Source organism: Siphateles boraxobius, unplaced genomic scaffold (assembly GCF_051911475.1).
Source record: "Siphateles boraxobius isolate OS27281-9 unplaced genomic scaffold, OSU_SipBor_1 5, whole genome shotgun sequence".
Taxonomy (NCBI): domain Eukaryota; kingdom Metazoa; phylum Chordata; class Actinopteri; order Cypriniformes; family Leuciscidae; genus Siphateles; species Siphateles boraxobius.
The window spans coordinates 2,607,501-2,623,618 of record NW_027509141.1 but is presented as its reverse complement, the minus strand read 5'-3'; the positions used below and the strand labels follow the sequence as shown (position 1 = coordinate 2,623,618).

At 38.3% G+C, this 16,118-nt stretch overlaps 2 protein-coding genes across 3 annotated transcripts in view; both read left to right on the top strand.

Moving 5' to 3' along the window:
• hoxc6b (homeobox C6b) overlaps nt 1-16,118 on the top strand; it is a 357,188-nt gene that overhangs the window by 146,070 nt on the left and 195,000 nt on the right. The gene's annotated exons all lie outside the window — the stretch shown is intronic.
• The window catches only part of rargb (retinoic acid receptor, gamma b), a 60,939-nt gene continuing 46,148 nt past the window's right edge, over nt 1,328-16,118 (top strand). The window contains exon 1 of one of the 2 annotated variants that reach the window (XM_077204495.1): nt 1,328-1,663. The gene's annotated coding sequence lies outside the window, so the exon portion shown is untranslated. The remainder of the gene's footprint in view (nt 1,664-16,118) is intronic. The other variant, XM_077204496.1, reaches the window with a different exon arrangement.

Below are 16,118 nucleotides of genomic sequence, written 5' to 3'. Positions count from 1 at the left end.
AGGCCTGTGGAATGGGTAGGCGGGGTTCTGACTGAGAGGCTTCCGCAGGTGGTATGAGAGGAACGGCCGGTGTGGGTGGCGCAATGGGAACACGTAGCTGTTGTATCTGCTGGGTGAGCTCGGACACCTGCGTCACCAGCACTTGAACGGCGCGTCCCGTCTCATTAATGTTCCTCTCCTGAGCGTCCATGCGCTGGATGCTGGAGTTTACAAACTCCTCCAATGGATTCGTGTCACTCGCTGCTTCCATAAATGGTCAGATCGTTCTGTAACGGTAAAGACCACAGAAGCAAAGATGCAAGTGAAGAGTGTTTATTCTCAGTTCACGGTCAGATGACACACAAGAAACAATACTCAGTCCACGGTCAGATGACACACAAGAAACAATACTCAGTCCACGGTCAGATGACACACAACAATGTACTGGTGACGCAGGGACGAGATGGTCAGGAGTCCGGTGAATGGTGAAGAAGTGAAGTGAAGATCCAGGTGAGGTGATGTAATCCACGGCCGGTGATAATCCAAGTGAACATGAACAAGACAAGAGCTGAAACGCCGACAGGAGGGACCAACACACACGAGGGACTTCATACAACGATCTGACAATGAGAGGAGAAAACGGTGAGCAATATATATGGGTCTGAATGAGCTGCAGCTGGTGAGTAGATGATGATCAGCTGGATCGCTGATCAATGTATGAAGTGGTAACGCCCACTCATACACACCCACACAGATAACAACAGAAACACGAGACAAGAAGGAGTCAATGAATATATAAACCGTGACAGTTAGGGTTTACAGTGTGGCATCACTGCGAAGAAACGTTTTTGGAACCTTTAGTTTTAAGAGTGTAATTTTTTAAGTGGAAATAATGACATAAGAGATTTTTTTGGATATAGAAAAGCTGTCTAGTTGTGAACATGAAATGTATGAAAAAGAAAAATATGATCTAAAGGAGGCCAATAGACTTAAGAGACCATGATGGCATGAGAGTGGATGGGGGGATATAATTAGGGGGAAGAGAAAAGCAGAGCAAGCAGTTTGTCGAAGAAAGGCAGAAGGAGATGGAAGCATAATGGGATGTAGAAACTGACACCCAGAAGAAAGAGGCGAGAGATGCTATAGGGGGAGACGTATAGACGGATACAGCAGAACCAGTGTGTGTGTGTCTGGGGGGGGTTCAGAGAGAGGGAAACTTAAGCTTTCTGGCCATGATTTTCCATCCCTAAAGGCATTCTGTGGGTTCTTAAAAAAGCCCTGTATATTTGAAGTATCGCGTCACGTGACAAGGGCTGTATTTATGAATCGAAGAGTATCGTGATTTTCTGAGGAAGGACAAAGAGCGAGAGAAACATATATACAGATACCGTATGCAAGACAACAACTGTTGTAAAGAAGACATGCATGGCAGCAAAAGTTTGATTTTAAGAGGGAGGGCAAGAATGCCAGAGAGCGAATGAGGAGGTAGAGTGAGTGAGTAAGTGAGTGAGTGAGTGAGAGAGAGAGAGAGATAGAGAGAGGGGGGAGCGAAAGAGAAAATGCAGAAAGCAACAGGCTCCTTTATTCACACAGAGAGACACATCTGACTTACACAAGTCAACCGAGCCGCTCTCGTTTGCTCAGTTCAACCCTTCACTCCAGACCTCCGTCAGGATCATATCAGGTAAGCCTGATCTCCACCACACTTCAACACAACAGACCACAGTAAAACAAGTCTTAGAAGAGTTTTCTTTCCATTCCCAGCATTCCCCCCCAGCGTACAGCTCATAAAAGCAAAAGAGTCGGTGAATGAGTAAGACATGTTAGAGCAGGAATAAATGTGTGCAATTCCTGCGTACAGTTTGAGTGTGATGTTTGGAATCTTTTTGGCGAGTTTGAACTTAAGCGAGATTAGAGGTATTCGAAGACAAAGCAAAAATTGCCTTTGGTTGTGAGTCTGTAATTTTTTGTCACTCAACTGGATGTGACATCTCAATGAGGCGAGCTGGCGGCGTCTTCTTATCAAGATCATCGAGTTCAGACAGAAACGGCTTCAACCTGATGCTAGGAAACGACAGACTTCTGAAGTTATCAGAATTTCACCAGTACACTAAACATGACGCTATAAGGGTTTCTCTTAAAGCATTTCAATTGAATGCAACAATTCAGACGATCTGATGAAGGCATTATTTTAGGACAGGAATATCACGAAGAGTGTTGTGTTTTTTATGCCACAGTGTTAACCATTGTGTTGGTATATCCTTATCAAAGCAAGCGCTGTTTCTCTTTTAATTTTGTCAAATGGTTGCTTAACCTTTACACACACTTACTATAACCACTACACAACAATAGGCTTCTGATGAACGCTGTGTTTCGATTTGACTGTAGTGACGCAATATTCCTAATCATAGTCTCACATGCACAGACAGATTCATGTGTGATCCTTCTGGGTGGCTGTTATAATATTTTTTTTTAAATATATATATATTTTTCTTCCTTTCTTTGCTTGATGGCCTTTTAAACAAGCCAATCACAGTGATAAGGGTTGTTATTTTTTGATAAATAGATGCATTGATATTACAGATGGGACCTTGTCAATAACGTTGTTGAAGGTTACGTAAACACCTTAAACTGGGTAATTATCCAAATGCAATGGAAATATTAAAATCAGCTGTTTTGAATATCATAAGTGATAAAATGTTTGTGTTGGGATTGCTGCAGCTTCCTTACTGGAAATATCTCATGTGTTTCTACATGGTCAAGAAAGAGCTGTTCATTCAGATGGAAAGATCAGAATTGAGATCACTTTTAAATCTCAGTTTTGTCCTAGACAACAAAGAGATGAATGGAGGCCAAAGGAAATTTTGCTTCTGTGTGTCAGATGTTTTCAACAAATGTAATTTTGAAAAGAGACCTACAAAATGGCTCAGCCTCAAACTGTTCTCAGATTTGCCAAAAAAAATTTTATCGCTGTTATTCACATACACAGCTAACGGGAGCGTTCTAAGAAGGTTGAACAAACATTCTTCTAGTAACATTAATAAAACATTTGTTCAAAGTTTGGGTCTTTAGTAATAATTTAGCACATAAATCGTTCCGTAAACGATTACATAAATCGTGAAACGTTTTTACCTGAAACGCTCAGATGTTTGTCTAACGTTTTTTAAACGATACTACTAGTTTCAGAACATTCAGAGAACATTTAAAAGTAGCAATCCCGTTAATGCTTGCAATATGCTAAAATGGAACGTTCCCATTCATATAACCAAGAAAAAACATTTTTAAAAAATTAAAATATTTCATTTTTTGAACATTCAGAAATAATGTTTTTTAACTTAATGGGAACATTCTCAGAACATATTTTTGTTATCAGGGTGGTCTCTCTTACTGTAATAATAGAATAATACATAATGATACATAATTGTGATCTCCAGAAGGTCTCCCAAGTTTTCACATCTGAGCAGTGAAATATTCCCCAAGGCTCTTGAAAGTGAAGATGGCAATTATCCAATGGCAGTCGGGTTTTGCAGCCTCATTGGAGATCCTTGTACATTTCACTTTTTATTCTTTAGTTCTTTAGAAAATCATCCATGTACTAGTGCAGTTCCCAGAAAAACACTAATCTGAAGAAAATGTTCTTTTAGGATACATTTTATTTTTAAGAGTGCGGACTAAGCAATGTCTTATCATGTACCAGCCACATATTTAATAATCTCCAAAAGCATGAAGTAGGTCTTCGTCACAGAATCGTTCTTGTCACGGGGTTTTCGTCAGCATTTATTTGGTTAACACACACTTTCAGAAGTTGTGCAGGGACTCTCCAGATATGTATATATTTAGACTAGCTTAAAACCAAATTTTACTTAATAAAACTTTGTTCACCACAGTTGTATAGACATAAATATATAAAATCAGTTATTTGCATGCCATGTGTTGCTGTGGTTTATGCACAATGAAAAGATCCAAGTAAAATAGTGGAACATATCATCAAGAATTTACCATATTGTCCACAAAATGCCATAGTTACAAAAAAACGGTATAAACCACCAGTAGTTTACATGTACATTAGGGTCAATTAGACAATTCATCCACGCGTCATTATCTCAAAGGTTATACGACTACATTTCCTCACCAATATTTTTTGACGATGTGATTTACAATAAAAGTCACGCCCTGAAACGCTCATCATTAAAGTTGAGCTGACTTTAAATGTAGACATGTTCATAAACACCATCAGTAATGCATCATGTTTGAAAGTTTGCTGTAAGTGATTTATATAAACACACCTAGCTTGTAAACTGAACGTTTCTTTTAAATTGTGTTCGTGAGGAACATGAGCACAATAATTAGCACATAAGTAAGTGTGTGTGTGTGTGTGTGTTTTATAGATCATCAGTCAATCTGTCGGCGCAATGTCTTGAGCTCTGCTCGACTCACCTGTCAGGCTGGTGTTGTTGGTCTAGTCTAGTTCACTTAAACGCATTGCAGTGTTTGTGTGTGATTGACAGAGAGAAAGAGAGAGAGAAAGCTCCCTCAGTTTCTCATTGTTCTCAGCTTTTTGTGAATGATAGACCCTTCAGGCAGAGACCGCTGTCTGTCTCACGACTTCTCACTGTCTCGGCTTGTCCATCAACATATACTGTGAACACACATATAATTACCCTAACCTTATCATAAGCACAAACCTAACCCAACACTCTTACAAATAAAGCTTCTTAATTGGCATTTATGCTTCCATGAAGAACCTTTAACATGCATGGAAACCTTTCAATGCAAAAAAGTTTCTTAACAGTGAAAAAGAGTTCTTCAGATTATTAAAATGTTCTTCACACTGAGAAATAAATACAAACTGTTCACTGGAAGGTTCTTTGGGGAATAAAAAGGTAATTTTATGGCATCACTGTGAAAAACCCCCTTTTTAGGAGTGTAGCCCAAGAAGAAAGCATTTCATCTTTTTAGAATAATGAAACAAAAAGTAAATTATGAAGATGTTTATCTAACTTCTGGAGCCATTTTTTCCCCACACAGCACATCACATCATGTACATGTACACCTGATATAGGAAACTGAGCAGGTAATACAATAGTGAAGCTCACTGTAGCTGGCATAATTCATGGAGAGGACATTCATAATTCATGCAGAAGTTGTGTAGAAGTGTTCTCCATATGCGCTGGAAGGCTGTACGGCCCGGTATTAATATGTTACGGCTGCCGCATCCGCAGTGCATTTGGATTGATTATTTGTGAGAAAGATGGTGAGAAATAGAGAAAAGGAAACATACAACAGTTGGTGGAGATGCCAGAAAGAACAAAGAACGTGACTCGAACCATTTGGAATTTTAAAAACTGTTTACATCCGGCTTATTAGAGAAATATGTTGGGTTAAGACATAACAGATGACATGCTTATGAGTAAAAAACTGTCCAGACATTCTCGTTTATTTTAAGCAGAGTTAAGTGTTTCTATAAAAATATATATTTTATGGTTATATTATTGCTGTCAAATCGATTAATCGCGATTAATCAAATATAACAAAAGTTTGTAAGTATATGTGTATGTATGTATGTGTATATATATATATATATGTGTGTGTGTGTGTGTGTGTGTATACAGTATATGTACTGTATGTGTGTGTACTATATATGTATATATACAAACTTTTAGATGTGAATAATCACGATTAATCGATTTGACAGCACTAGTTTATATGGCATATTTATAAGTTAAAATTTTAACATATATTTAATGATTATTCAAAACAATTCTCAGGAGTGAAAATATGAGCAGTTCTACCAGAAAGACTCAGGAGAATAAATACCGTAAAACAAATATATATTTATTAACAGCCAAGCAAGCTATATTATAATATATAAAGCTCTTTGGCGTAGCTGGCAATCCGAGGGTCGGGACTTTGCATGTCCTGCCTGAAGACGAAGGCGGGCGCAGCCGACCCCTGGGAGATATGGGACGGGACTATCCCGGTGGTGGTGGGGAGGATGGAGGTGAATGAAAGCGTCAGCATCTGCAAACTCAGACGTGTGTAAGTACTGATCTTTTATACCACGAGTATTAGAACACGATTGGATAGATGATAAGGTAATAAGTGACGTAACAATTGAGTCTTCCTGGCAGATCTTATGCTAAAGATTTCATTTTTAGTTTTTTCTATAAAGCAGTTAAACCTTTTAAAGAAAAGAGCATGCGCTTAATACGTCTAACTCAAACACAATCCACACAGTAGTAAACAAAGATGTAATTTAGCCCACTATGTGTTGAGTGTGTGTGAGTACCTGGTCACAATCTCAATTAGACGTGACCTCTGACCCACACTCGTTGCCTCAGGCACTGAAAGGTGACTACAGCCGTGACCTTTCCACTTCTTGGGTCAACCAACAGAATCTGCTCAATATAACGGCACCATTGTCTGGTTCATATTCAAAGCAGTTGTCATCTGTGTCAGCACTTATATAATACCAACGATTTAACTCTTTATGAATGCAAAGTGATCATTCAAAGCCCTGGTTTTGGATTTAATCATTTCCAAAATTGAAATTAAGCCTCTAGAAAATTCTGCTCTAAAGTGTGAAATTTGATTATAAGAATACCCAGCTAACGAAAATAGTCTAAGAACATGAAAACGTTGCTTTTTGAATGTTCTCACACCATTCAAAATTGCCATGATTGCAAATGTATTACATAGGAAACATTTCTTTTTATTATTCATCAAATGTTATGAGATTGTTACTTTTGAATGTTCTCTGAAAGCTCCGAATCAAGTAGTACAACGTTCAACTATAACATTTAAGAAAAAAGTTCCATCAATGATGTATGAATACCATTTTTGTGCTGATGTTTTTAGAACATTATTAAAGACCAGATAACTCTGAATGAAGGTTCTATTAACGTCACTGGGAAAACTTTGAGAGAAAGTTAGCTAAACTTCTGTGAACGTTCACTGGTGGCTGGGCAGTCGATGCAGCAGTGTCAGACATACTTTTTATGTAAGAACTCAAATGCAGATGGAAAGTAAGTACTAGTGATGCACCAATATGAAATTCTTGGCCGATAACCGATATATTGGCCTATAAATCCAAATTTTATATAATTTTTCAAGAGTCTGATCACAAAAACAAGTCTCACACTTAAAATCGCTGTACCAAGCACACAATTATAATATTCTCATTATAATTGTATGTAGCCTATATGACAGACTTGTTTATGCATGTTGCATTTGACTGTATTTTCCTTTTTTGAAATGATTCCAGTCATATTTCAAGCAATTGAAAACCATCACGGCAAACAGCTCGCATCTGAAGTGTCTCAGCTGAAGGAAATAATACATTATTTATCGGCTTTAATATATCGGCCAGATTTTCTTATAGGGCAGATATCATTAAAAATGAACGTATATCGGTCGATACCGATATGGTGGCCGATATATTGTGCATTCAAGTACTCAAAGGGGACAAAATAGTTGTTTACAAATGACTGTGTTATTAAATAGCTAACTATATGAACATGTTGATGGTTTAACTCACTTAACTTAGTTCCTCTTCAAACTGTTGCTTGGCAGTGGACCCTTTTTTACATTTCCATGGTTCTCAGAAGTGGAAGTCGTCATAGTTTGGTAAACGTCTGGTGAATGGAAAATAAATTCCCATTTGCTCCAATAGCAAAATAAAAAAGTTTCGATGACTTTACAAAAGAGGGGAAAAAAGAGAGACTGATTACATTGGTCAGAAGAGAGAACGAAGTCAAACTTGCTGTCACTCCCTCGGCCGCTGTATTAGAAACACCCTCACAGCAGCATTAACCATTTTTCTGTCATTTAATGCCAAGGAAATATAACGCAAAGTATAGTGATATAAATGTACATAACATTAAAAAAAAAGAAAATATAGAAGACAGTTAATACTGTAGCACCTCTAGAAGCGTTTGCATTCACATCATTTTGAAGTGCACAAGTGTTCCATTCTATCATCATTTACTCACTATCATGGATGACTTTCTTTCTTGCATGAATGCAAAAAAAAAGATACTTTAAGATTGTTTAAGCTTTTTGAAAATACAATGAAAGCTAATGGGGTCCAAAACAGCCCCATTCATTTGGAACTCATTGACTTGAAAATAATGTGGTAAAAAATTTTGTGCTCAGAATTTTTGGGTGAACTATGTTGTGGTTTACCCTGTTCGCTGTACCAGGACATATAATAAGACCTCTGTACTAGTGTCTACTAACTCTATACAATATTGAGGCCATTAAGAATATTTACGCATATTCTGACCACTTTTTTTACAACGCAGCCAACGACATAATGACGTTCATAAAATGAAGTTATTGTGCACCAACAGTGACGGCACGCATAAAAATATTTTAGAGCGAGGAAAGTCTTGTGATCCAATTTATTAGAGGATGGAAATTTAAGCCATTACCTGCATCTGTACGTTTCTGCTTTAAGTTTGAAGCGGTGAGTGTAAAATGTAAAGCCTTAAAGAGTACACATGCTGTGAATAGAGTATAAAAACATTCATGAGCCGTCTCACACCTGCATGCATTGGCATTTAAAAATTCCACTTTTATGAAATATGTGACTCAGAGTCTCAGTTTTGACACATACACACTTGTGTACAATAATGGCCATCTGTATTTGGTGAGCCCATGTGAAAATCCCAGTCTTACATATGTGTGTTAATATGTCTGTGTTTTAATGCACCACATCCTTTGGTTTGAAGTTCACAACCTCCCTCAAGGCACCTTGATTTATGGCTCATATTTCAGCAACGTAATTATTCCCTCTTAGTGCATGTTTTTCCAGACATGTTTTGCCTTAGTGGCTGTTCATGGTTTCTTCGGGGAGCTGCAGGGTTCTGGTTGAGGTGCCAAACTCCAATCATTAGCACACATCAAAGACACGCCGTCTCCAACCTGGAGCAATGTCAGCGTGTGTCACGCATGGCCATGACCAGCTGAGGTGGACCTTTGTAAAACCCACGTTCAAAGTGACAAAGACCTTGTTTAATGTGAACGAATCATTTCATTTTGAAGTGTTGTACCCAAGAAGCACTGCTCAAATCAAAAGAGAGCAGTTCATAAATACAGTACATTTTTTCATGTGTTCATTTAATGAGAAGGTTGCTTTGAATTCACCCATTCTGTGCCAGGGTATTACATATAGTGTAATGTCATTTCTTTGAAAATATTTCACAGAAGTTAAATTAACACATGCAGTTTATGTGTCTAAGGCAATTGCGTATTTTGTAGGCAAGGAAAGCTATTAAAAAGTTCTCCTCACTCTTTTATTATACACTAGACATGGCTGGCCGAATCCAAAATGCCATTTTTACAGCTAATTGGATGTTCCTACACAAAGTCATAAATTAAGGTGATTCTATGAGGACTTCAGAGCAATTAACAGTCTGTAAAATTGGCTATGTGTTGAGTGGCTTTTGGTTTGCATTTAAGGATTGCATAACTTTAGAAAACAACAACATTTACGTAAACCTCATTCGGCTCAAGAAATTGTTTAGTAGACCTTGGCGTGTGTAATTTCTGTGCCTCTATAGCATCACAAAATGCAAAAAGAATTACTTTTCACACAAGTTTCTGGCACTGCCAATGTCTTCAATTGGTCGGACAAACAGAACCTCCTAACTAAAATTCACACCATGATCCAGTTTTGCTGTATTGGGCTGGTCAGGATATAACCGTAATATCTTTACAGTTTTCAGTATGGAAGCCTACACATGCACCCATAATGCATTCATATTTACATTGGGCTGTTGATCAAAGACAATTTGTTAACTACAAGACACTTATTTTCCCCAGATATTTTTATATTACCTTTTAAAAATGTTACCAAAAAGTTTGAGTAAACTTTAAAATGTGGAACTTTATACTTTAAATCCAAAGCACAATTCAGATTTTAGGTAAAGAGGGATTATCTATTTAGACACACACAGACACACACGCACGCACACACGCACGCAGACACGCACGCGCGCACACACGCGCACACACGCGCACACACACACACACACACACACACACGCACACGCACACAAACACACACACTTACAATTGGTCATTGAGTGACCACTTATCCAAAGTGGTTTACAGATGCAATTCTAATGCCAACAATATTTGCATACTGTAGTGCCACTGCCAAGTTTCAGGAATAGTAGTACACAAGGTCGAAAGAAGTGTAGTAATTGTGGCCAATTAAGGTGGACTCATTCCACCTGCCCATGTTGGCTTCTTCCTGTTTTGGCTAAATTCAACCATAGAGATATTAATTATTACCCCCAAAATAGTAAAAATGTATTTGAAATCCAGAACTGGAATTGATTTTTGACTTCCAAGCCTCCCAGAAAATGAATGCATTATCAGTATTTAAAAAAAAAAAAACCTAAAGGATAAATAAGGATTAATATTATGCTGCATTCTAACAATGCTGCTAACCACCTTGAATTCGCACCAATAGCGCCGTTATACGGAAAATGACAGACTTTCAGTAACAGTTTTGTCAGAAGGAGGTCTCGATGATTCATGTTTCAGTCAGTGTACCTGCGGTCACTATAGGTCACTATATCTGTATGACACGGGTGATCATGTGAGCTTCAATGTCTGCACTCCCATTGGTAGTTCATGTATTGAGTGTATTAACTCTGTGATATCGCCGACTGTCTCAGCTCCTCATGTTGCTATGTCAAACTCTCATTGGACATGAATGACTTTCTGTTTCTGCAAACTGCTGTCAATGTGAATGCCATAGTGAGCCTTGCGTTTCATATGAAGAGGGGAACAGGTTGATGAGATGATACATGTTTACACATCATTGGTAACAATAACAGTACACTCTTAAAAATAAAGGTTCCATAAGTGAATTTTCGTAGTGATGCAACTGAAGAACTATTTTGGAACCTTTCAGTGAAGAGATCGTAAAAGAACCTTTTTTTTTGTTAGTGTGAAGAAACTTATAATAATCTAAAGAACCTTTTTCTACTATAAAGGACTTTTTGTGCAATGGAAAGGTTTCGTGGAGTTTGAAGGTTCTTCATGGACCCATAGAAAAATAACATTTATTGTAAGAGTGCAGAAATGAGGAACCAAGAAGTTGACTAAAAGAGTGTTGGTCAAAAAGAGTCTTAGGGTACGTTTTGCACAACAACGATATGCCTAAAACGGAGACGTTTTTCCTTTGAGTTTCCCGAGTAGGCCTACAGACGACACCATTATCAAAACGATCCCCATTCACACGGATCCGCATAAACGACTAGAAACGCTGTATTCTGCTGCCAGGCCATTAGATGGCGATGAAACACTATAGACACTATAAACACGTACTACGCATGTGTATGACGTCATAGTCTTCCGAAATTCGCGTTTTTGTTGTTTATACGGAGACTGTTATCAAAAACTTGCACTTTAAAATCCGTTTTCAGAAGTTTGCGGTTTCAGCCACCCAAAACGCTGTTGTCGTGTAAACTAACGGCCAAAACGCACGAAGAGTTGTACGTTTTTAGTTGAAAACGCTGTCGTGTAAACAGCCCCGTAATCTAGATCACACAACTTTGTGGTGCTCCAAAGGACATTTGAAGTACCTTTATTTTTAAAAACCGAGGCAGATTTTCCTAACATGAATAAGTAAGTAACATTAATATATGAATTGCAGGAAATGTTTTCAGTTTTGTCCTTTAGAATAGATCTTGGATCGATCCATGCGTTACCCACACAAGATAAATATTTCCATCACAGAAAGTTTGCGTGCATTACCTCATTATCCCTCCCTCTGTTGACGCTGGTAAACGAGAGCAGACGTCCATGAAGGCATTGAGACAGGACACACAGGCTCTTCTGTTGACAGTGTAAAGGTGTGCACCCTAGCGAGGGCCACAGGAGACACACACCCTACAGTCCATCTGTAGCACATGAAGAACATTCTCAGATGAAAAGAACACAGAAACTAGAAGCTGAGCATATTAGACCTTAATAGCTAATAAGTGTATGTGTGTGGAAAATGTCTTAACCAGCATTTATTTAAAAGTTGCCAGCCACGGCCAGCATTTTTGAGCATTTTCACAAAAATTTCACGACCCCCAGGATATTTTGTTGTATGAATATCTGAACATGTAATATATCAAAAGAAAGAACAGAGCCTCCGGTTTTAGACAAAAAACTTGCTTTATTCTAACTTCATGCATTCTTTTTTATATAAACTGCCTAATTGATTTTCGGTATCTTATGCCTAATTTTATGTATGTCTATTTATGCAACTGTGGGTAAGTTTCATAAAAAAAACTATTTGAGCAAAAAGCTGCAAAACATGTTTTTGGGAAAGACTATGTGCAGTTCAGATTCAGAACGATGAAGTGGACCGAGTCCTTTAACACCACCAAAGCTTCACAGTCCTGTTGCTCTTCCTGGGTCGACATCTCATTTATTAGGCAGTTTTGATTTATATGCTGTTTAATGTTGATGATCATGTTATTTTACATATCGATCTGCTTACATGCTATTGCTTGTTTCTGCTTCTTCTTCGCCTGTGTTTTGATCAGGAGATTCTGTACTCTTCTGTACATATAACAGTGAAAAACACGGATAGCCGTATATTTCCATCAATCGTTGTCTCATTAATTATGGAAATTTCCATTTATGGTGGGGAAAGAGTTAAGAAAAGGGGCTAAAAATGTTTTGTAAAAAATATATATCCAGTCATGAAACTGTAGATTGCGCAGACTGATAGGTCTTACATGTAATCACATCATTAGCGCATGGCACAAGCTGATTGGCTTCTGCTGATCCTGCAGCCAATATGATTGCTTGCTCAACATTTAAATGGTCTTGTTAATTCTGTGCGGTAAGCTAGTCCTGCTATGCGCCATCAGAGTTAATCTGAACCCCTCCACCTCCCCCAGCTCCACCTGCCTAGACCTGCTATGGTTTTTATTAGGGGTGTAACGGTTCACAAAATTCACGGTTCGGTTTGATACGGCAGTGGTGTCATGGTTCTGTACATTTTCGATACAGCAAAAAGAAAGAAGAAATCCAGAGAAATCTCCTATTCATTAAAATAAATTTTATTTTTAAATAAGTGTGAATTTTCCAACATCTTGAAACTTTTAGTTTTATAAATGGGGGTAATTTTGGAAGGATGAACAAATAATGTTTTGGTCATCACATTAAAAATAACATTTAAATATGATAATATTTGAGTTTTGAAGTGCTGGGAAAAGATATGTGATGTACTTGAAAGCATTTTACTATTTCTGCCAAACTTCCACGGTTACAGTGAGTGTTACTCCAGTAAATCCATGGTGAATGTTGCTGATCTGTGGACTTAAAGCCTATAACTAGTTCACTCATGGCACAATGTTTCTCCTGGTTTCCACGTCAGCGCTGTTTGATCCGTTAATAACGGAGAAAGTTTAATGCTTTCACTAGATCTCGCAGCGATGTTATTACTTCAGTGGCGAGTCCAAATGCTTTGTTTACTGGATCTCTCAGCGCTGTAGTGACAGTGTCGCTTGATCCAGATCTGCTCGCGCTGCACTGATGTTGATGGTCCGAACTGATAAACGGTCCGTGAAGCACAAAATAATGAGTAGCGCAGTTTCGTTACGCTTTCATTTTTTACTATTGCCATTTGATGTTGCGCAACGTTGTGGTGGTCGCGCCAGCGCGGATTTTGGTCGGCAGGAAAATGGTCCAACGAATCGTTCGGTTTGTAATGCGTACCAATTACCGAACCGAAAGCCTCGTCCCGAACGGTTCAATACGAATACATGTATCGTTACACCCTTAGTTTTTATGTATGTTTATTTATGCAGCAGCAGCGTAGCAGATCTAGTCCACCAAGACCAAATACATGAACATTGGCATATTCAATAACATGCTAAAACTATTCAGCGAGTTGTCATGATTGAAATGGGTTAGGATTGGCTACTGTTATGGTATAACAATATAATTATATACATTTCCATTTATTCATTTTGCAGATGCTTTTATCCAGAGCGATTTACAAATGAGGAATACACCCAGCAATTATTTTATGATTGTATTGTTGTCAGCAGGATGCAGAAGTGAGCTTTCAGAGTTTTCAGCTGTTTCTTGAGTATTGTCAGGGATTCGGCTGTCCGGATAGGGTTAGGATTGATAAAAGTCCTTCCGTAATATAAAAACAAACATGTGTATATAATTGCATAATAGATTAAATAATGTCTTATGAAAAAAATGCTACCCAGGTTTTTATAAGGGTTAGTTTTCGGGGTTGTGTTTGGTTACGGTATAACAGATGTGATGTAGACTGTGTGTAAATACTGGGTTCATTCTGCTGACGAGTCATTAACCCGTATACGCAGTTCTCCTGCATTGCTGCTCGTTATTTTAACATTTTACTGCTGGATATGAAACCTTTGCATTTTATATGCTGCAGAGGCTCATTCACCTCTCTCTCTCTCTCTCTCTCTCTCTCTCTCTCTCTCTCTCTCTCTCTCTCTCTCTCTCTCTCTCTCTCTCTCTTTCTCTCTCTCTCTCACACACACACACACGACTTCTCTTCTCCTTATGACCAATGTGTATCTAATTAATGAGCAACTACTGCACAAGAGAGGAATGTTTCATTCCTGCCTTTGCTTTTTCCACTTTTGTTAACTCTTTCATTCTCTTTTTAATCACTTTTTTGTCCTTAATTGTGAATTTGTTTGATTTTATAGTTTTTCATACAATACTCTCCCCCCAACTTCTTTCTTTCTTTCTTGCTTTCTTTCTTTCTTTCTTTTTTTCTTTCTTTCTTTCTTTCTTTCTTTCTTTCTTTCTTTCTTTCTCCAACTAAAAAACTTTTTGAAAACACATCCTCATTGTTTTCTTTCGTCCTCTTCTGTTTTTTTATGATTGTTCTTCTCATGGCTTTGTTGAAAACATCTTGAAGACTGTCATCTTGAATGAGACGAAGAAACCACTGAAGACGAAAACATGTCAAGCTGGGGGATTTTCAGAGGACAGCGAGTCAAAGAGGGAGCGATGGGGAAGATATAAGGAATTCAGTTTGGGGGAATTTGTGCCTTTACTGTAATAGATAATAAAAAAGTAATATATGCCACTCTGTAGAGCACATGAGACGGTAAAGTGTATTTCTGTGTCTGTGTGTACGTGCGTGTGTGTGTGTGCGCGCGTGCGCGCGCGCGTGTATGAGTGCGTGCGTGCGTGCGTGCGTGCGTGTGTGTGTGTGTGTGTGTGTGTGTGTGTGATAAGAGCAGGACTGAAACATGGCCATGCTGCTTAGGCCTCACATGTGGAACAGTTTACTGAAGCTCTGCTCCAAAATGAACAGAAAGCAACAGACGGCAATTAAAAGAGAGACAGACACAAAGAGAAGGAGAAAGACTGAGAGAGAACAGTCGACTCATAAGTAGATTGAACTTGACTTAGTTTAAATCGGAAAATGCAACCGGTTAATGTAGCCTACCTTTAAAGTAAAAAACACCATGGAAACTCCAAACTGAAAGCATTGTATGCAAACCACCTGACTGTAAACGTGATTCTTAAAACATGCAATGCATTACAGTCATGTATGTGGGTTTATGAACATTTGTGTTTGTAATCTGTATGAGGATATGGAAAGTCAGCTTGCCATTTATGGTTTGTTCTCTGTAAGTTTCCATCAGTGGTGATGGAGGCAGAAGGAGGGGTTTGTGCCCTCCACCCTGGGCATGTGGCAGTCGAACAGAGGCAGCTTTATTGAGCTGTGTCTCTGATTTAAATCATATGGCATCGCCTGGAATCACTTCATGGCTTGGAGGCCGTTCAGATGAATGCCCCAACAAGAGACTCGCTCTGTTTCTCCCCCTCATTTCATCTGTTTGTTGGCTTTCAATTTCTTTCACAGTGTTTCTCACTAAAACCAAATGGCGTCATGTCTGTTTGATTATGCTGTTTCGTCTTTATATCTGTTCAAGGTCAAATTTCTTATCTGTCAAAATCAGTTGTTCAAAATCCAAAGTAATAATTACTTTTATAATGGATTGGATGCACTTTTTTTGGGCTCCAAAAATCTCAGGTACCATTCACTCCCATTATAAAGCTTGGAAGCTTTACTATAACTCTACAACTCTTGCGTCTTTGGCTGAAAGAAAAAAGTCATA